The following is a 22,045-nucleotide window of genomic DNA, read 5'->3' on the forward strand; positions in this document are numbered from 1 at the left end:
CCCGCAGTCTCTGCCCGCGAAGGGGCTAAGTGTGTGGAAACTTTTCCTCCTTCACAGCTCCCTCCCACTGGTGCAGGTCCCGTCCCTATTCATTTGTCTCTGTTTTTTCTTTTGCCCTACCATGGTACGTGGGGGGTTTCTTGCCTTTTGGGAGGTCTGAGGTCTTCTGCCAGTGTTCAGTAGGTGTTCTGTAGGAGTTGTTCCACGTGTAGATGTATTTCTGGTGTATCTATGGGGAGGATGGTGATCTCCGCGTCTTACTGTTCTGCCATCTTCCCGGAAGCCTAGGACAAATACTTAAAACAATTTTGTTTTTGTATTTATTGGTGATATTCTTCTATAATTCATCTCTGAGAAACACCGAAAATACATTTATATATCACAAAAGTTTTGTATATTGGATAAGTATAAGCCACTTAGCATTTGGTTTCTCTACACTAAAGCCTGTGTCTATGGGATACCAAGCATCTATGTTTGAAATGGTTCATATTTATTGTTTTGAATAGGAGTTTGGCAATATATGTTTACAATGTTTACTTCCTCAAAGGGATTTGAATTTTAGTTTACAATTTCGCAATTATATGAGCATTATATTGGGGGGTAGGTGCATGTTAAATGTTGAATTTCCTAGAAATGCTTATGGAAGAGGAGAGTGGTGAAATAATGAGGAAGAGATTAGGGTTAAGGGCCTCAGTCTTCACGTGTTTCACAGTGCCTAAAGAGGGTTTGAAATACCCTTCACCTCTAAAACAGAAGCATAAAATTGTTTCTAAATAGTGTATTAAAATGGAACCAAGTTTTCTTTCCTTCAGAGTCAGTACTCTCTAGAAAAGCAATGGATATTGATAATTATAATATTCATGCAATAACTATGGTAAAATCACACAAAATAAGTGTAATAAAAATATAAACCTAGACAAAAAAAGAATTCAAAATAAATATAGGCCAGGGGAAGCACAATCTGTGAGAGTGTAAAGATTCATAGATAACTGGGTAGAAAGTAAGAAATATGTAAATTTCAAGACTTGACATTTACACTGTCTATCCCAATGCTCAGTCCAGAAGACACCATTCAGAAGGGAAGGACACCGAGACCATTGTAGTGATCACTCTTTTTTTTTTTTGTGGTACGCAGGCCTCTCACTGTCGTGGCCTCTCCCGTTGCGGAGCACAGGCTCCGGACGCGCAGGCTCAGCGGCCATGGCTCACGGGCCCAGCCGCTCCGCGGCATGTGGGATCTTCCCAGACCGGGCTACGAACCCGTGTCCCCTGCATAGGCAGGCAGACTCTCAACCACTGCGCCACCAGGGAAGCCCGTAGTGATCACTCTTTTACAGCATTTTGAACTTGTGGAATGTCTAGAAAATTCTTAAACAGATCACTATTATCTTGTTTTAGGGATGTATATATAAATATATTGTTCAGTTATTAAGTATGGAACATAACATAATGAGGGAAACAAAAAATTAGATTAATTTTAAGCTCATTTTACTAGTAGATCATGGTTCTTAGAGATTAGGGAGTTAGGCTGATGACACCAGAAAATGCTAATGTCACTGGCAAAAAATGGTGATATAAAAAGTGCTCTTTAATTTTAATCTTAGAATTATAACTGTTAACATGAAACTGTATCAAGAATATTGTTTTATATTCAAAAATCAGAAGAGCACAAATAAGTTATTAAACTAAAATTTTAAGGAGAATTTCTTAATTGAAAACTCATTCCTTTGACATGAAACAAGACAAAGGTGCTTTTTTACCATTATATATTAGCTTATACTCATTTTTTAAAATGCAGTAAAGATGTTCTAATAATATGCACACTTACAGAAAGTGAACTGTAACGCCTTTCCATGGGAAGCACAGAGTTTCAACGTCTTTATCCCTAGAATCAGTAGTTTTGATCTGAGTCTCAGAGTCTAGAGGCTTAGTTAGCCAAGAGGCAGTTGGATCAAAGCCTGTCTCCCTGAACTGTGTCAAAAGGAGAATGGGGGCTTCCCTGGTGGCGCAGTGGTTGAGAGTCTGCCTGCCTATGCAGGGGACACGGGTTCGTGCCCCGGTCCTGGAAGATCTCACATGCCGCGGAGCGGCTGGGCCCGTGAGCCATGGCCACTGAGCCTGCGCATTGCGCCGCAACAGGAGAGGCCACAACAGTGAGAAGGCCCGCGTAGAGAGAATGGTTTATCGTGTTTATTATAAATGGGGAAGTAAGACACCATAGCATATCTCAAACTGATGCATATGAAATCTCTACAAGAACATGGAGAGAAAGGATATCTTTTCATATATTATTTTTCATGAAAGTGCCCTAGTACAGTAGTTCAATACTCTTCGAAAACAAAGAGTAAGTATGATTTCATTTTTATGTGTTTATTGGAATTAACCAAATATAAAATTGTTCTATGTATGCAGATACTGGAATGTTGTCCAATTTAAGAGAAGTTCCTTTTTCTCAAAACCCTAAGAGAATAAGTTTTTCTAAAAAAATTTTTCAATTAAATCATTGAAAGGGACACCTGCAATTATAAATAAAATGTTTAATATAAAATAATGTAACATTTTCTTATTAGTTGGCAATAAGCATCACATAATGCATAATGCTTAAATTAAATTACTTAAATTAAGTAGTTCTTATTCAAAACCCTAGTGGTCCTCTAAGAATATCATTTTACAGAAGCAAGTGAAGCAATTAATTGCTTTCTGTTTATTAATCCACTTCAGATGTAATGAAAACATAACAGCAAACAAAATGTATTTCCTCTTTAATCTGTAAGTAATAGTGATATTACTGTTGTATTCAAAGTTGTCTCATATTTCTAACAAATGCATGCAAGTATGTAATAATAATTTAGATAAAAGTCCAGATTAAATCACCAGAGACTTAAATAGAAGTAGCAAATTACTTTTATTCATTTATTCAATCAAAATATATTTATTGACCTCATACTGTACTTCAGACCCAAGTAAATCTGGAATAAAATATTTGTTAAGATAGCTAATGTCCTAGCACTCTGAAAATTTTATTGTGGCAATTTTTAAATAATTTCATATCTATATGCTCAATCTATGGTTATATTATTTTCAGAATGGATTCTGAATGTAATATTACAGGCTTTGTTTTGTTTCAACATTTTCAATGAATGTCAGGAAATCTTTAGTGTTGTCATTGTTCTTTTCTCTCAGTAATTTGTTTGTTTCAGAGAATATTTTTATTTATAACCAAAGGGCTATTTTTCTCTTTTTAAAATAACGTTATTGTGGCAAAATTTATTCATTTTTGCACAAATTTTATTCATTTTACTTGTTCATTTCAGTGAGCTTTAATAAGTTCTTTACAAATTATTCAGCTAATCACCGCAATCCAGTTTTATATCATTCCCTTCACTCTGAAATGATCCCTCACCTCCCCAGCTCCGGGGTACCACCCAGCTAATTTTTATGATTTTGCCTTCTAAAGAAATTTCATATAAATGAAATCATACAATATGTACTCTTATGTATCTGCCTCTATATGTTTCTTCACATTGTTGCATGTATAAATAGTCTGTTCTTTTTTATTGAGAAGTAGTGTTCCATTTTATTTCAGCAATGTTTTATAGTTTTCAGTGTATAGGAATTGTATTTATTTTGTTAAAATTTCATTAAATGTGTTAAATTATTTGTAAGTATTTTATTCATCTTGATGTTATTATGAAAGGAATTTTTTTATTTCACTTTTGGAAACTGTAAATAGTAGATAGAATTACAATAGATATGTGTATAATGATCATCTATCTCATGGCCCTGTTAAACTTGCTTATTGGCTGTAGGAGAGTGATATATAAATATTTCCTAAACCTTAGAAATCTCTACATACAAGATTATGTCATCATTGAATGACAGTTTTACTTCATCCTTTCCCATCTGTAGGTCTTTTATTTCTGTTCTGTGCCTTACTTCATTGGCTAGAACTTCCAGTAAAATACTGATTAGAAGTGACAAGAGTGAACATCCTTAACGCTTTTCCCAATCTTAAGGGGAAAGCATTCAGACCTCTACCTTTAAGTATGATATTGGTTGTATGTTTTTCATAGATGCTGTGTTAGGTTAATAAAATCCCTTCTACCCCTAGCTTATCAATATTTTTTTAAATCATGAATGGATGATTTTTATGAAATGATTTTTCTGCATCTACTGAGATGATCTTATGGGTTTTGTCTTTTATTCTTTGAATATCAAAACAACCTTGTATTTCTGGGATAAATACCATTGTTCATGATATAGGACAATTTCTGTATTTTGCTGGATTGCTAATATTTAATGACAGACTTTTGTGTTCACGTTCACAAGATATACTGGTATGTAGTTTCCTTCTCTTTTGTCTTTATCTGGTTGGATATCAGGGTAACACAGACCTTATAAAATGAGTAGGGAAGCACTTCTGAAGATACTTTTCTGGACTAAATCAATTCCTTTCCCTGATGTAGGTTTGTAAGTCTTTCTTCTACCTCATAAACCTGTGTTTGTGTGTTTCTAGGACTTTTTCTTTTTCATTGTATTCACTGACGTAAAATAATTTGTAAAAGTAGCGTCTCATCCTTTTAATTGCTCTGGGATCTGTATTGATGAACTGTCATTCTTGATTTTGATAATCTGTGTCTGTCTGTCTCTTTTTCTCTTCTCTCCCTATAATTTACCCTATTTTCTATTTTATCCCATCGATTTTTAATCTGATATTTCCCCCCTTCTTTTTAGTTGTGTTGAATTTGAGTTCTTTATTTTCTTTTTTGATTCATAAGGTAGAAGCTTAAATTAATAATTTTGGGTCTTCCTTTTTAATGGAGGTGTTTAAAGCTGCAATTTTTTCTCTAAGCACTACTTTCACTGTATTCCATTATATCCATGTATTGTTATCTTTCATTTTCATTCGAATCAAAATATTTTCTGAATTTTTTTGTGACTTCCCCTGGGTTAATTAGTGTTGAGTTATTTAATTTTTAGGTACTTGGAGATTTCTCAGATTATTTTGTACTACTGATTTCTGATTTAAATCAGTATATGGGAGAATATACTTTGCATAATTTTAATAATTTTAAATGCAATAGATTTGGTTTGTGGTTTACCATTTGATTTATCCTGGAGAATGTGCCATATGCACTAGATAAGAAAGGATATCCTGCTGCAACTGGTTAGCATTCTTCGTTGAGAAATTTTCTTTGATAGAATTTTTTTTTTCCTTTCGGCAATTTATATGTCATTCCACTGCCTTCCTTTTTATCCCCTGAGAATACAGTTGTTTTCAATCACATTGTTATTCTCTGTACATTGGTAGCTATAGTCTGCTAATTTCTCTTTGTTTCTGGCTTTCAGCTTTTTAACTGTTATGTGTCACCCTGCTGCAACTGGTTAGCATTCTTGGTTGAGAAATTTTCTTTGATAGAATTTTTTTTTTTTCCTTTCGGCAATTTATATGTCATTCCACTGCCTTCCTTTTTATCCCCTGAGAATACAGTTGTTTTCAATCACATTGTTATTCTCTGTACATTGGTAGCTATAGTCTGCTAATTTCTCTTTGTTTCTGGCTTTCAGCTTTTTAACTGTTATGTGTCAGTGTCATTTTTGTGTTTGCTGAGTTTATTATGTCAGTAGATTTATGTTTTACATCAAATTCTGGAAGTTTGAAACCATTATTTTATCAAATAATTTTTCTACCATTTTTAATATCTCCTTTCCTTCTGGGACTCCCATTAAACTTATGTTGGAATGCTTGATTGTATTGCACAGGTCAGCAAACCTCTTTTAATTTTTCTTTAGACCTTTTTTCTCTCTTTTTTGAATTGGATATTTTCCACTAATCTGTTTTCAAGCTTATTTTTCCTTTCTCATGCTATTTCAAATCTGCAATTAAATATACCTAGTGAATTTTTCATTTAAATCACTATATTTTTGATCTGCAGAATTCCATTTTGTTCTTTTTTACAGTTTGTTTTTTCTGAGTCTCTCTCTATATTGCATCATAATTAACACAGTTTACTTTATGAACATATTTATAATAAGTGCTTTGAAGTCTCTGTTTGCTAAATCAAACTCCTGGAATGTTTCATGGTCAGTTTCTTTTGACTCTTTTGTATCTAAGTATTACTCTTTCCTATGTCTTTGCATGTCCAGTAACTTATGTTGAAAACTGAATATTTTAGATAATATACTTAGCAAGTCTGGATTTTTAAAAATCTTTTTTCTGAAGGTTGCTCTTTTTTTTTTTTTAAGTAACTTGCCTGTACTTAAACTTCAGAATCTGTCTCTCGCATTGTGTTTAGGCACTAACTTAACTACTTAGGTTTTTTAAGCTTACTGTGATTTTTTTTTAGCCTATCTACCTAAAGATTGCCACTGTATCTGCACAGCTAATAGGTCAGCCAATGAGTTGGACAGAGGTTGTGTTCAAACACCTTCGGCACAGAAGTCCCCTACCCTCTCCTAATCAGACTGTGGGCAAGGCAACACAGTCGAAGTTGCCACCAGCTCACAAGGCTTCCCTGGCTTTCACTTTTCACTGTCTTCTCTGGGGTCTCCTCTGCTCGTGGATAGTTTTCTCATCTGCCAGGAGAGTACAGAGAGCTTTGCTGAGGGCTTCTATAGCTTTCTCTTTTCTAGGATCTCTCTTTAAAGGTTCTGCCTAGTCCATTGATTGCCGCACACCAGGACTGAACATTTTGGCTAGCAAATCTCCAGGGGCATCCCTTCTTTTTCCAACTGACTCTCCTGCTTTTAGCTGGAAAAACCATGGGCTTCCCTCCCTCAGCCCAAGTGAAGTCTGCTTGCCTCTGAAAAGAAAACTCCTTATTTGCATGATCATCCTCATGCTGCAAAGGAAGAGTTCTTACCAAAGAGCTAGATGGAGCCAGAAGCTTCCCCAAAGCTCTAATAATTTTTCAAGAAAGAAATGTTTCTCTATTTTCCGTCTGCCTTAAATATTTGTCAATCCATGCTCAGTACCCCCAAAACAGTTATTTTTTAAAATGTTGTCCTGTTTTAGACTTAATTTTTCCAGAAGAAAGTCACTAACCTTCTCATGCCACCATTATTGGAAGTCCTTAGAGCTTTCTGATTTGGGGCCTTTTCACTGTTAGAAGTTTTATAAGAGTAAAAAGGCCTTAAAAGCCTTTTTACTAAAGGGTAAATACATCTAGATGTGCTAAATACATCTATTTTGTTTTTTCTTAAAACTTTTGATAAAAATCCCTGTGAAGACTTTTTAAAACTATTGCATTCGTTGATCAATCATCTATAGGTTCTTTCCTTCTGACTTCAAAAATCAAACAAGTAGCTATTTGTAAACATATCTAAATAGGTATCAGGTATATGGTTTGTTATCTATGGACTGAATGTCTATATAGTGTCACATTACTAACCAAAATTAGGTTAGCCCTATATATTTGAATACAGGCACAAGGCCATCTACAGATAAAATGAGTCATTTTTATTGAATATCTGTAATTCCAAGAAAATTACTTCCTCTTGAAAAAGAAAAAAAATTTAAAAACGGTTGAGGAGTAAACTCCGGATAGATATACATAGATCTGTATATTATGTGTATTTATCTGTGTTTTGGTCATGAAAAATAAATTAGAAACTTTAATAGGTTAAAAAAATAAGATTAGTGATTCATTTTACTCACAATATATTACATCAAGTGGTGGATAAACAGAAACTCCAGAAAAAGGAGAGGGTATTCAAAGAGGAGAATCAAAGTAAATGTGAGCTGCCAAGTTCCCACCAAGTAGCCAAGATAAGGTCACTACATCAAAGATTTTTTTTAAGTTGTCACATTTGTGAGAATTATGACAAAAAAGGATTCACATTTAATTGGAAGAAGATGCTGAGCAGAGGTGACTAGGAGGCTACAGCTTTACTCAAGTGAAGGAAGAACAGCTCCTTTTAATAGTCTTAATTAAATGAAGAACAAAACTGTGATTCTTGATGAGCTAGAATTCAACCAAACTGTGATAACAACAGGGCAAGAAGAAACAGGGACATACGTGTAAGGCAGAGAAATGCTCACAAAAAGTCCTTATTGTATGTCACCAACGTACCCCTAAGAGAGATCAATGCAGGAGGAATTCAGTCACTCTTATTTTCAACAGACATCCTTCTTATTTTAAAAATCACATTCTAGACTCTATATATTAGTGAAGAATTAATTAGGAGTGTTTTTAAAGTTACCTTTTGCCTCTAACATTCCAGCTTTTCTGGAATTTTTAAAAATAACTTTTAAAAAAGCAATTTTTTTTTGGTTTGTACTGCCATATATGTAACAGCTTCAAGTAGCAGCAACTCAAGTCAAAATTAAAGAGAGTCTAATATCTCATTAGAAAAAAAGAAAATAGAAACACAGTTTTAATTCACCTTAAACAATAAAATGTCAGGTCATACCCAAGTGATAAAAAAAGATATGTCACTTGGTGCAAATATCCATGTAAATCACCCATTTTAGGCCCCTCCTGGGAGAAAATAAAAAATGATACAAAATGATAAGAATAATTCTAAAGCATCAGCAATCACTTACAATTAAGAGTAAACTGTCAGAGTGTTAACAGTAGTGATTAAGATAGTGGAATTTTGAGGGGGCTGTGCAGGCTTAGAAACACACGGTAGACAACACAGAAACAGAAACGTGTATGTGAAGACTTGAGAGTGATGGCTGGCAGATCCCTAGGGGATGGGAAAGACTTAAAATAAATGATGCTGGTACAACTAGATATCCCTATAGAGAGAAATTACAAGAGATACCTTCCTCACAGAAATTATATATCAATCCCACATAAGGGAATACTCAAATGTGAAAAGCAACATTATAGCACTTGTTAAAATAACTATAGAAGGCAGTCTTATGACCTTGAGATAGACAAAGATTTCTCAGATACATCAGAAAACTACATACTAGAAGAAACAGACATAAATAGAACTACAGTAAAATTAAGAACTTTTCTTAATGCAAAAATATCATAAAGAGAATAAAACAGTCAAGAAAATTTGCACAAGGTATCTGCAACATATATAAGAGACAAAGATTGATCTTGGGGAATATGACTCTAACTACTAAAAATCAAGGAGGAAAAGGCTAAATACCTAGTAGAAAATTTGGCAGAGGATATGAACAGGTATTTCACAGAAGGAGAAGCAAGATGAAAGCATACTTAACCACAACAGTAATCAGGGAAATATCATTCATTCACCTGCAGGTGTGTGTTTATAAAAACATATACCTACACACACATACACACATACTGATACATACATATATATATATGTATATATACACACACACATAATATGTATATATGTTTACCCCACATCCTGCCAATGCCAATGTATGCCACAGAGAAACTTTTGCATATGTGCACAGAGTTGTATGTATGAGAAAGTTCACAGCAACTTGCTTTATAAGAGCATAACACTGAAATAATCCAAATGTTCAACAGTAATAGAACTGACAAATAAATGTGGTACAATTGGCCCTCATATCCATGGGTTTTAGGTCCACAGATTCCATCAACTGCAGTTGAAAAATATTTTTTAAAAAATCCAGAAAATTCCGAAAAGCAAAACTTGAATTTGCTGCTTTCAGGCAATTATTTAAGTAGCACTTACATGGTAATGGGTACCGTATGTAATCTAGAGGTGATTTAAAGTATACGGGCGGGTGTGCATATGCTATATGCAAATACTATGCATTTTATATAAGGGACTTGAACATCCATGGATTTTGGTATCCCCGGGGTCCTGGAACAAAAGCACTTGACTGTGTATTTCAGTCTGAAAAAATGGCCACTATGTTTCCTTTTCACATTTAGCATCCCTCATCTCCCAGACAAGCCTGGGCTCTCATTCTTGTACCTTTAGGTTGGGGCTGTGGCTGTGCTGACTGCACCTCGGGATTACCTGTATGTTTGGTACTGTGTCTCACCACACTGACTGGCAAAGCCTCCAACTTTCATTGGATGTCTTCGTACGCCTTGATTTCTTGCTTATTTCTCAGTCTTCTATACTGATCTTTTGCTAAGTTTAGGCTCCTCCCCTTCTGGAACCCTTCTTTGGCAAGGTGCTATATATAATTTCATGAGATATTATTTCACATAGTAGCAAGGGGTGACTCTGACTTTGAATGATTCCTCTTGCATTTAATTTATGTTGAATCATACTGTTTTCGCATTGACTATTCGTTGAGTTTTTCAAAATGGGCTATAAGTTCCTTGAGGACAGAGACATCTCATCCATTTTTTGTAACAATCCCCAGTAACTAACACTGAACTAGACTGTCTTGCTCAAATTAAAAAATAGTTGTCTGCAGTAAATTCCTATAGCAAGAACACATGGATATGTAATAGATTCCTCATGTTTATCAAATTCCAATTTCATTGGCTTTTACTCTTTCTCCCTCAATAAAATTTTGGACTTTGGAACCAGTCTTCTGAATTTCAGAGATCAAGACATGGTCTCCAAACATTCATTCTCTTTTTAGTGTGTTTGTGTTACACTAACTTTATATCAAGAAAAGACTATGAATTAACTAGAACTTTCTAAGAAGCCAAGACTCTTAGTAAGTTGTACTTTCTCTGAAGTATGAAACCAATAAATATCTACCCATCACTGCCATCTAGTACCATTGTCCCTGCTTATTTCTCACTAAGGAAATATTCTGTTTTTCAGTATCCTCTCAGATAAATAGCATTTGGACAGTGATGCTTTACTGCTGCTGCTTACCCATGGGTTGTCTCTACATGCAAAAGGTGAAAGGAAGTACACACTGTGGTTACACTCCCTAATTATAATTAGATACAAACATAACAGGAATGATAATTTTGCTTCCAATTCCTAATAGGCTTTAAAGTAAAGGTCATCCAAATTTTAGTAATCACTCTCTAAAATATTTACATAGTATAGTTCAGAATGTATTCAGACAGATAATATGCCTTGTAAAGCCCAGTTATTAAGGAAATATGCTTTCCTGAATTAACCCTCTCTTGAAGATCATTACGCAGATATAACCAACAATCTGTATTTCACAATACTTTGGGGTTCTCAGGACCCCAAACCCAGGACTCAGAACTATGTGAAAATCACAATAGAATTTCCTGAAAACCATTAACCTTACAATGTGGAAAAATTGTTTCTCCATTTTATTGTCAACAATAGAATTCAGCATAACATGGATACTGTTATTATCAGCTACATGAACAGCTAGCTATAAATGATGCAACAGACATTGTTAGTGCTTCACCTAGATCTTCTCGAACACTCTTTACATTAGGGGCACCTCTTCCTCTGCTTGGATGTGCTTTCCCTTCCATTGGCTGATATCTGAACACCCTTAGAGGTCTGCTCTTGGGCTCCAAAGCACCTGGGAATTTCAGTTTTCCTGGGGCAGTTTTTAATAATGACTTTCTAACGTTTCAGAAGTCCTCTGCCAGGTAGGGGGACTGGCTTGAAATCAAACACTTGTGTGGTTGTGGCTTCTTCCTCTTTCTTGCCCAGCCTTCCCTATACCTTTATCAGTTTTCCCAGGCGCACTTCTTTGTAAATTATATGCACAATCTGCTTCTTCAAGTTTACTTTTTGGGACCTTGGCAATGATATATAATCATTTATAATGTATATGCACTGTGTGCTACGTAAACTCCAATTCATCCTCGCCTAGCTTCTGTGGATCACCTGCAACTAGGCACTTCAAGGGCAAAAGCATCACCTTTTCCTGTAAACTTGACTTCGCCTGTGTTCACAAGTTCGGTGTCTGCTTCTCCCTTCAGGTACCTTTCTCACTTAATCATAAAGAGTCTCGGATCTTGGCTTATCTACTTGTTCCCAGTATTGTCTTTGAGTACGTTTCCTCCGTTGGTTTTTGGCAAGGATTTTTTCTTCCACTATATTTCACCAAGTGTCTTCTGTCTGCTTGTGAGTTGCAGATGACTACCATATCACATTTCTTCAATTCTCTAACTAAAACATTCCAAGTCTCTACATTTTTTGCGTACATACCTCTTTACAACCCTTAGTTTGCCTTCTGCTTCTCAGTGTAGAGGAGCTGTAAATCTCTTTTTTGAATAAAATTATTTATGTATTTAAGCACAGCAGAAAAGGGATTCCCCCAATGTTTTTGAGCCATTATCACTTCGCTTTAAACATCTTCCTGGCAAGCCTCCTCTCATGAACATTCATTGCTGAAGTCCATCACATTCAATATTTGAGGTAACAATGCTTTTATACTCTCAGACCATCACAGAGTTGTTGAAAACCTTTCTTCTCATTATCACCAAAGTTAATTTTACTAGTGTGCAACCTTAACTATTTTTTGGAACAAAGTCTGTATAGTTGGTATAAGAAAGTGATTATAGTCACGTGTTTGCCTTACAAATTTGGATGCCCATTTGTTCCACCAATTTCCATTTCATATCCTTGAGATACCTGTGTGAAATTCTACTCCCTCAAATTTGGTTTTTGACTCTGCGATCTTGTTGAAGTTCTGAATCAACTGTTTCCACAAGACATTTTTCAATCTGGCGTCTCATCTACCTCTCTTCTTTCTCTTCCTATTCTGTTTGTCACTTATTTTTTCATTACTGTGACCTTGTCTTCAACTAAATCCATAGTGCGTGGCAAAGATTATAAAAGAGTATTAGAAAAATAAAGATTTAGATTGGTATATTTTACCAAATCTAAGATGATCACAAATCAAAATATGTCTTCATTTTCACGACGTATAGTTCAGTCAGGAACAAACTGAGGTTGAGGTATTTGAGGATTTATCACAGGTGTAGGATTCCCTCAAATATATAATTTAAGAGAAAAAGGACTCTGGAGATAAGATGCTGAAATAAAAAATCTAGAATAAAAATTTGTAAGACAAAGTTCAAAAATTAGACATATATATTTAAAGATTTCTTTAGTTCTTTCTGCTAGAAATATAAATCTCGCTGAGTTTTCAGTGACTTATTAACATGTATACTTATGTTTATTATATCTAGCAATTTAAAATGTACTTGAGGTGACTTACAAAATTATAAAAATATATTACCATTAAAATAATTATAAAATAACTGTTCATGTAATAATGGTGGATATGAATGTATCAGAAACATAAGATACATTAGCTGTTTCCAGCATTAGAGTGATGTGATTTTTTTACTTAGAAATTTATTTAGAATTCAGGTATCTTTAATTAAAAATTTTAGAATTATGAAGATAATTTTTTTTCTGATTGTCTAGATAGATTACATCTGAAGATTGCTTTTATATGGCAAATAATGGGATTTTTTACATAGACTTCAACAAAGTTGATTAAAGAGAGTTAAACATTAGACTGTGGGAGAAAAATGGGTCTTAATTTTTATGTCTAACTACATTTTGGAAAATTATAAGAGAAATCAATTTATAGTCTGCAAAGCTTCTAAAAAGTAAATAGGAGAGAAAAATCTGACTTTCATCTTTAGCTAAGTTGCCAAATGGACTAGACGAAAAAAAAATCAATTTGAAGTAATTCTTGAACTGTACAGACTATATAGTATACTGTCAATGTCCATAGTCCAGGTAATCACATACAAAGCAATTAGCCAGTCACCATGACCCCCTACAGAGCTGGGAAAGAATGCTATTCCTTTCAGAAGACAGGGAAAAAAGTAGATCTTTAAGGTCAAGCAGGCAATGCCATCTTTTTTTGTTTGTTTGTTTGTTTTCTATGTTTTTTTAAAAACATCTTTATTGGGGTATAATTGCTTTACAATGGTGTGTTAGTTTCTGCTTTATAACAAAGTGAATCAGTTATACATATGTTCCCATATCTCTTCCCTCTTGCGTCTTCCTCCCTCCCACCCTCCCTAGGCAATGCCATCTTTGAGAAGCTGTGGTTAGTGTGTAATGCAGATGCACACGGGCCATTAGGAAGGGAGGAAGGAGGCCCAAATGGACACACAGAGAGAATTTTGTTTAATTTCTTGCCCTGCCTTAAAATACAAATTTTATTTCATCAAAGTGAAGACTTAAGCAAACTTACTAGAGGAAATATAGCAAATATAACATGATTTATCACAATAAATGTAGTATTTATAAAGGATATATAGAGAGAATAATTATGAAATGGTGTTAAAATCACTGAGGAAGTTCATTTAAAGTCACAGAGCTCAGTTGATATAAACATCACTTACGGAAGAGCTCGTGAGTGAACAAAATCCTTCACGGAGCACATTTTGGAAATCTAATTTAAAAAATACGTTAGATATTTTAAAATAACTAGACCATGATTTGTATAAATTCTCTGTTCATATCCATTGTTATACTTTCACATTTGATTCAATATTATGGGACATTTTATAGCAAAGAGAGCTTAAAAATTACTACTAGAAATAGTGATGTATCAGTGAACTGATATATCTTTTTAAACTCTGGAAAATATGTACCTATTATTTTTCTTTGAAATACTGAGATTTATTAGGCATTTTAATATATACTTATTACATTAGTTGTATCCTAACTTTCAAAGTGAACACAAATCTTTCACTGAAGTTTCTCCAATGTCCAGAAGTAAATTTAATTTATACTGTTAATGTAATCATCTGTAGTCATTCTTCAGATGTTTATAACATTATTTTAGACTAATAACTCATAAAAGTTTTAAGCTTATTATAAAAAGAAATGTTAAGACATTATTCTGTAAAGCTCACTTTCTTCAAACAAGACTATGTCTAAATTACTATAATGTTTAATTTCAGTATAAGAAAACAAACTAAAAATATGTTTAGAATAAAAGTTAGCATTAATTATGTAGAAAATAAACAAAAAAAATCGAAGGTGAATAATCCAAAAGCTGATTCTTTTTGAAAAGAGCAATGAATTAGCTGAAACTCTTATAATATTAAAAACAGAGAGTGACAATCAAAAAGGAAAAAAATGGGAGTGAGAAATAAGACAAACATCTATAGAGAAGAGATTAAAATAAGAATACACTGCTTGCAAATTTATGAGAACAAATGTGTAAGTACTGGGGAAATGAATGGCTCCTTAGTAAACTTATTTATTGACAAGGATAAATATAAAACTTGAAGACCAATGCAAGAGAGAGATATTTAGGATGGAAATTAAAAATCTATGTTAAAAGACCCTGAATATAGGTAGCCTTCCCACTGTGGTCCATCTACACTCTAAATAATAGAATCACTTGAGGATGGGAGGACAGTCTCTCCTCTATCACCAGCTCATACCTGGACCAAACGGTTGTATGCCTGGGATTATGGTTCATCATCTACTGAACCCCACACTGCAGGGCATAGATGGATGATCCCAAATAGCTGCTGAAAGGCTGGTTATGACAACCAGAGAAGACGGAGGAATTAATCACTTGTGGAATAAACCTTTTTTCCCCACTTTATGGATTACACTAAGAAAAAGTTCCTCTGTGAACCTCTTTGGAAGAAGTCCTTAGCATCCAGTAAAATCTTTTGGAGCAGTCTATTTTTTTTTTTCCTGGACTTGTTTTAAATCAGTAACTAACATGGCAATGCATCCCTTCCCATTGCCTCTCATCTTTCCTTACTCCTATTTTTTCTTTCCATTCTTATTGCCATATATTTGCACTTCCTATATAAAGTATCCATCCTTTGATTCTTTGTTGCAGGCTCTGTTATGCAGAGGACTCAGGCTAAGTCACCAGGGATTTAGGAAAAAAATTATTTTTAACTTGATAAAGATAATTGAATGCATTTAAACTCATAATCCCAAACTTTTCATTTAACCATATAGACAATTTAATACCCAAGAATAGTCAATAAATCTCTGAAAAGAGACTTGTACTGCCTGATATCAAACTATAATATAAACAACTGAAATCGAATCACCATTATATTGTTTTAGTACAGTTAAAAGAAATATTATTAATAATGTAGAAATATATATACATATATCAGTATATTTAAATGTGTGACAATGGTGGAATTTCATTAAGTGAAATAAAAAAGGTGTTTCAGCTAATAAATGTGATGGTATTGCTGAGTGCCAGTTAAAAAGAAGATAAAAGGCTCCCATGTTACAATACAATTTAATATAAATACCAAAATGACTTAAGGAATTAATTTTTTTTTAAAAACTTACAAGATAGGGAACTACATGTACACTATGGGGGTAAGGAACACCTCTCTATCCCATAGGTAACAAAAGAAAAAATAGGTATATTTTGCCATATTAAAAATTAACTTCTATGACAAAAAATAAGAAAAATCCAACTCACATTATAGACAAAATCTTATTTAGCAAACAAAAGTCTTAAACTAAAACATTTTGAAAATTTGACAGACTATAAAAATTTGCAGAAAAAAAACATCAGCAATACATGTATGAAAATAATCTCCAATTTATTAGTGGTCAGTGAAATGCAAAGTTTGCAAAAATATCTACACTTATTAATTGGTTGATGTTAACAGGATGATGGAAAGATAATAAATCAACAGATATTATCTATCAGTTTTTTGTAAGTGCTAAGAGGAGGAGTAAGTCACAGTAAGGAGTGAGAAGAGAGATTTGTTTTGTTTTGTTTTTAAATAATGTAGTCAGAAATAGCCTCTCCAAATAGGAAGGGAATGGGGTAGTGGCAGTGACACCCTGCCAAGTGGGGCTCTGGCCACTCATGACGACCCATTAAGAAGACGAAATAAACCCGAGGACTCTGCCATCTTTGTTAAAAATGAGATTAGCTACTGAAAAGTTGCATTGTGTTTAAACAGCACTCCTTCAGTAAAAGGTCGAATGAGTATTACTTTTGCCAAGAAAGAGGTGTGATTACTTGTTTTTCTGGAGGCCAAATGCATCATCATTATGATTTAAGTTGTTAAACAATAATGGGGACTTTCCTGGTGGCTCAGTGGTTAAGAATCCGCCTGCCAAAAAAAAAAAAAAAAAAAAGAACCCGCCTGCCAATGCACCGGACAAGGGTTCAAGTCCTGATACGGGAAGATCCCACATGCCACGGAGCAGTTAAGCACAACTACTGAAGCCCTAGCGCCTAGAGCCCGTGCTCCGCAACAAGAGAAGCCACTGCAATTAGAAGCCCGTGCACCGCATCTAAGATTAGCCCCCACTCCCCACAGCTAGAGAAAGCCCGCACGCAGCAACGAAGACCCAACACAGCCAAAAATAGATAAATTAAATAAATAAATTAAATAAATTTAAAATAATAATAAGGCAAGTAGTTACCTGAGAGAGGTGTAAATATAAAAATTGAAGGCCCTGAGGTGGCAGCAAGCTTGACGATTTCCAAGGAGACTAGTGTGACCAGAACAGATCATGCATCTGAGAAAGATGTGAGAACTGAGACCAGAGGAAACAGAGGCAGACTCACATTGGCCTTGGAGAACATGGAAAGGACTTAACATTGAAGGCCTTGGAGGATTTGGAGTGAAGTAATGGCAAGGTGGGCTTAGCTTTATCGTTAAGTGAAAAAAGCAAGTGACAAAGCAAAGGGTAAAATATCTTACTACTTCTTTATAAAAATGTACACGAAAATAAATGGAATCCCTCCAAATGTGTGTGTGTGGTTGGTATGACCTTCCAGGCTTCTGGTCTTGCTGCCACAGGTCTATGTCATTTGTTACAGTGAGATTGTATTCTCTGTGTAATTTTAAAATCATCCAAAAACGATGAGGATGAAGAAAGTTTAAATATTATCAACCATAATTATAGTTGAACAAGAAGTATAGTAAAGCACAAAATATGAAAAGGACAATTAATTCAGAATCTTGGCCGTAATTTGAAAGGATAATATAGTGAAATGGCCTTTACAGTTAAAATAAACAATTATATTTTTATGTTAAATATTTATATAATGCTAACTACAGTGTACCACCTTTCAGGAATCATATACTTAATCTCTAAAAATCAACTTAAATCATCTACAGAGCCTCGAATTTGCAATTAGTTTAAAAGTCCTAAGTTTCTGAGATTAGTGGTATAAAATCAACATTTTATGCTCTCTGACTTGGCATTTGCACATAGTATTCTTTGTTCTACCATCAGTAAAATGAGAATGATATTCATCTGTCTCATGGGATTGATGTATGGATTAATTAGGTAATGTTTATAAAATATTTTGAAGATTAAAAGTGCTAAGTATTATTATGCTTATTACTTCACCACTGATTCATCTGTGTTCCTAAAGGACTTAATCTATTACTTGGCTGGCAATCAACATTTCAAATCATCCAGCCACTGAAAATAGCTCCATGTCTTAGCAGACTGAGCCTAACATAGTTTCCTTTGAAATTGTTTCACTAAATAACAAGTCCTTTTACCCAGTTTAACATCGCCTTAGAATACTATTTACTCAGATTTCAAGTACCGTAAATTATTTCTCCAGTGATTAATTTATTTTGTCTAATAAATATTACTTTAGCATAATGTCTATGGAAGCATAATCAGACAATTTCAAAGGATTTTCAAGGAAACCTGTAAATTTTAAAGCTATCTTTTAATAAAATACTGCATTTATTCATTATCTTATTATGGAGATATTTACAAGTAATTTCTTCAAATTTTAATTTAGATAGAAATCCTTTCTTCATTCCCAAAGATAACCATGTCACCAGCAAACCTCCCTCATTTATTTCTAAACTCATTCAAATATATATATATCTTGAATTAAGGTATATATCTTAATTCAATCCAGGCATTTTTAGGTGGGCTTTAGACAATATTTTAGAGTCTACATTAATGGCAAGAAACTGCACAAAATTTGGAAAGAATATTACAAAAACTGTAAAAATAATGATACAGACAATATTCAGTAGTCTCTCACGTTATACAAGAAAATGGGGTCAAATTTATGATGCATTTATAACAGCTGAAAGTAACACTGTATGAATGTCAAAAATAAATCCAGATTGAAGATACTTTGGGATTTTTTCCCTAAAATGAAAAAGATTTAATATAAGTCCACATTAGTTAAAATCCACAACATTTCTGCCATCCCCTTAACATAGCATCCATTTTTAGAGCATCCATATTCTTTTTTATTGATATATGTATAATTTATTATTTCTGTTTGCATTTCCAAGGTTTACAATTTGAAAGTATTATTGAAGAAGAAACATAGATACTGATTATCTCTTCAATATTACTATCTCTCTATTAAACAACTTTTTTGTACATTTAACTTAAAGTTATACTGCAGTTGTAAGAGTAACTGGCAGCATATTATCTGTTAAAGGAATATGTGCTCATCAGCAAACTCCGTTTCAGATGTGTTTAGTAAAGTGTATAAAATTACTATTAACACATTTGGGATACAACATACTTTACTATGACAGTGTGCAGTAGATAAATATACAGCCTGGGGCTTCCCTGGTGGCGCAGTGGTTGAGAGTCCGCCTGCTGATGCAGGGGAACTGTTATTTACAAAGACAATATCTGTTAATAGACTCTAAGTCCACAATGGCACATAAAGTAGAAAACAAGAATTCACATCTATTTCTAGGTTAATTGAAAGTTTTATGGATATTGATTGTTAAATTTCTGTAATGGAAAGCAAAAGTGACTAGCATGTAAGATTAGAAAATAATCACTATTAAGATATACATTACAAAGACTTGAAAACAAAATAGGACATGTTGTTTAGGGTAATGTTGTAATAGGCTTTTATAGATTTTAATAAGCTCTCCAGTTATATTTTAAATGAGGTTACAGCATTAGAAAACCACGGGAATATTGTCAAGATGGTAGAATGTTCAGGGAATAGTAGTTGTCTATAAAGATTCAATTAAAGATTCACTTAGAATACACATATAATAAAGGACAGAGTTTGGAAAACATCAACCTTTAAGGGAAAAGAATAGTAGAGAAACTAATTAAGGAGAATGAGAAATAATGGCCACTAAAATGGTGTTGAATTAGTTACCACAAAGTTGCAAGACAGGAAAGTAATTTGAGGAAGTGGGTAGTGGTTAATGGTGTCTAATGGTCCAGAAAAAGCCAATCACATAATCTATACACAGATTTTTAAATGAAACATAATTGGTGACTTTGCAGTAAACATTCAGTTTTGAAGTGAGGAGGGAAAGGGAAAATGGGCTGCTCATGGCATAGGAATGGGAAGAGAATAAAATGGACAAGAGAATGTACTATAGGTGAGGAAGTAGAGGCAATAAGCATAGACCACTTTTCAAAATACGTCAGTGAACAAGAGAGTTAAGATAGTGTGGTCACAGCTATGAAGGACTGAGTGTAATGCTTAATTCTATGTGTCAACTTGACTGCTCCAGGATGCCCAGATATCTTGTTAAACATGATTTCTGAGTTTGTATGTGAGGGTGTTTGTAGAAGAAATTAGCAATTGAATTGGCAAACTGAGTAAAACAGGTGCTTTCCCCAAACTATATCACTGTCCGTCCTGGGTTTCCAGCTTGCAGATGGTAGAACACGGGATTTAGCCTCCATAATTGGATAAGCCAACACCTTGACAGATAATAAAAGTATTATAAGGTACTGTTCTGTTCTTTGGAGAACCCTGACTAATATAGATTTTGGTATTGAGAGTAGTTCCAGAGGAACAGAATTTTAAAGATGAGTTTTCCAAATTGGATTTTCTGGAGTTGGCCCTCTAACCTGATGTAAAGACACAAGTGACTTTGTTTATAGCAATAAAGAGAACTCTGATAGTCCATAACATTCATGGTGGGATTTGGCAGTAGAGGTATGCAAATACCTGCATTATTACTCCTAATCAACCACTTGTAAGAAGCAAGAAGCTGGGTGAAAGTATATATGATATTTTTAAACATTTTTTGAAAACTAATAAATATAGTAAGTTTGGCTGGTTCACACCAAATGTCACTGGAGAAAATAATGAGAGGAAAGGATAAACTCAGGGATTAAAATTCTCAGCTCAAGTACTGTGTAAATTACCTGATTCTACGTAGCCCTGACGTAGACTTTCTTGTAGATGCAAACCTGAAATTGCTGAAAATCACACACAGCTCAGCTCTCCAGAGCTATGTCATAATTTAGTTCATAGGGATTTTGATTGTCATTCTCTTCCAGAAGATACCACACTAGTCCATTACATTGAAAACGTTATGCTGATTGGACCTAGTAAGCAAGGAGTAGCAACTACTTTAGACTTATCGGTAAGACACTTGTATGTCATGAGATGGGCAATAAATCCAACTACAATCTAGGAGCCTTTTACCTCAGTGAAATTTCTAGGGGTCCAGTGGTGTGAGGCAGGTCAAGATATCCCTTCCAAGATGAAGAATAAGTTGGTGTACCTGCCACTCCTACAACCAAAAAGTAGGCACAATACTTACGGACCGGTTTGGATTTGGAAAGCAACATATTCCCCATTTGGATATTAACTCCAGCCCAATACTGAGTGACCTGTGAAGTTGCTAGTTTTGAGTGGGGTCCAGAAGAGAGGCAAGCTCTGTATTAGATATGTTCTATTGTGAAGGCTGCTCTGGCACTTGGGCCATAATATCGAGCAGACTTAATGGTGCTTAAAGTGTCCATGGCAGACAGGGATGTTGTTTGGAGCTTTGTTAAGCCCCTATAATAAATTTCAGTGCAGGCCCTTAGGATGTGAGGGAAAGATATGCCATCCCCTGTGGGTCACTATTCTCCTTTTGAGAAACAGGTCTTGGCTTGCTACTGGGCTTTAGTAGACACTGAACACTTAGCTGTGGGCCATCGAGTTACCATGTGACCTGAGCTGCCCATCATGATCTGGGTGTTATCTGAGAAATCAAGCCATACATTTTGGCATGAATAGCCATACTCAAATGGAAGCATGATTGGGTCTGAGCAGAACATTAAGGCACCAGCAAGTTCCATGAAGTAGTGCAAATGCCCATGGTCTCCATCCTTGCTACACTGCCTTTCTCTCTCCCAATCTGTACCTGTGGCCTCATGGGATGTTCCCTACTATTAATTGACAAGAAAACAAAGACTCAGGCCTGGTTTATACATAGTTCTGCACCATATGCAGTCACTACCAGAAAGTGACAGCTGCTGCCTTACAGCCCCTTTCTAGAACACC

The sequence above is a fragment of the Neophocaena asiaeorientalis genome, unplaced genomic scaffold (genome assembly GCF_003031525.2).
Source record: "Neophocaena asiaeorientalis asiaeorientalis breed wild unplaced genomic scaffold, Neophocaena_asiaeorientalis_V1.1 scaffold25, whole genome shotgun sequence".
Classification (NCBI taxonomy): Eukaryota; Metazoa; Chordata; class Mammalia; order Artiodactyla; family Phocoenidae; genus Neophocaena; species Neophocaena asiaeorientalis.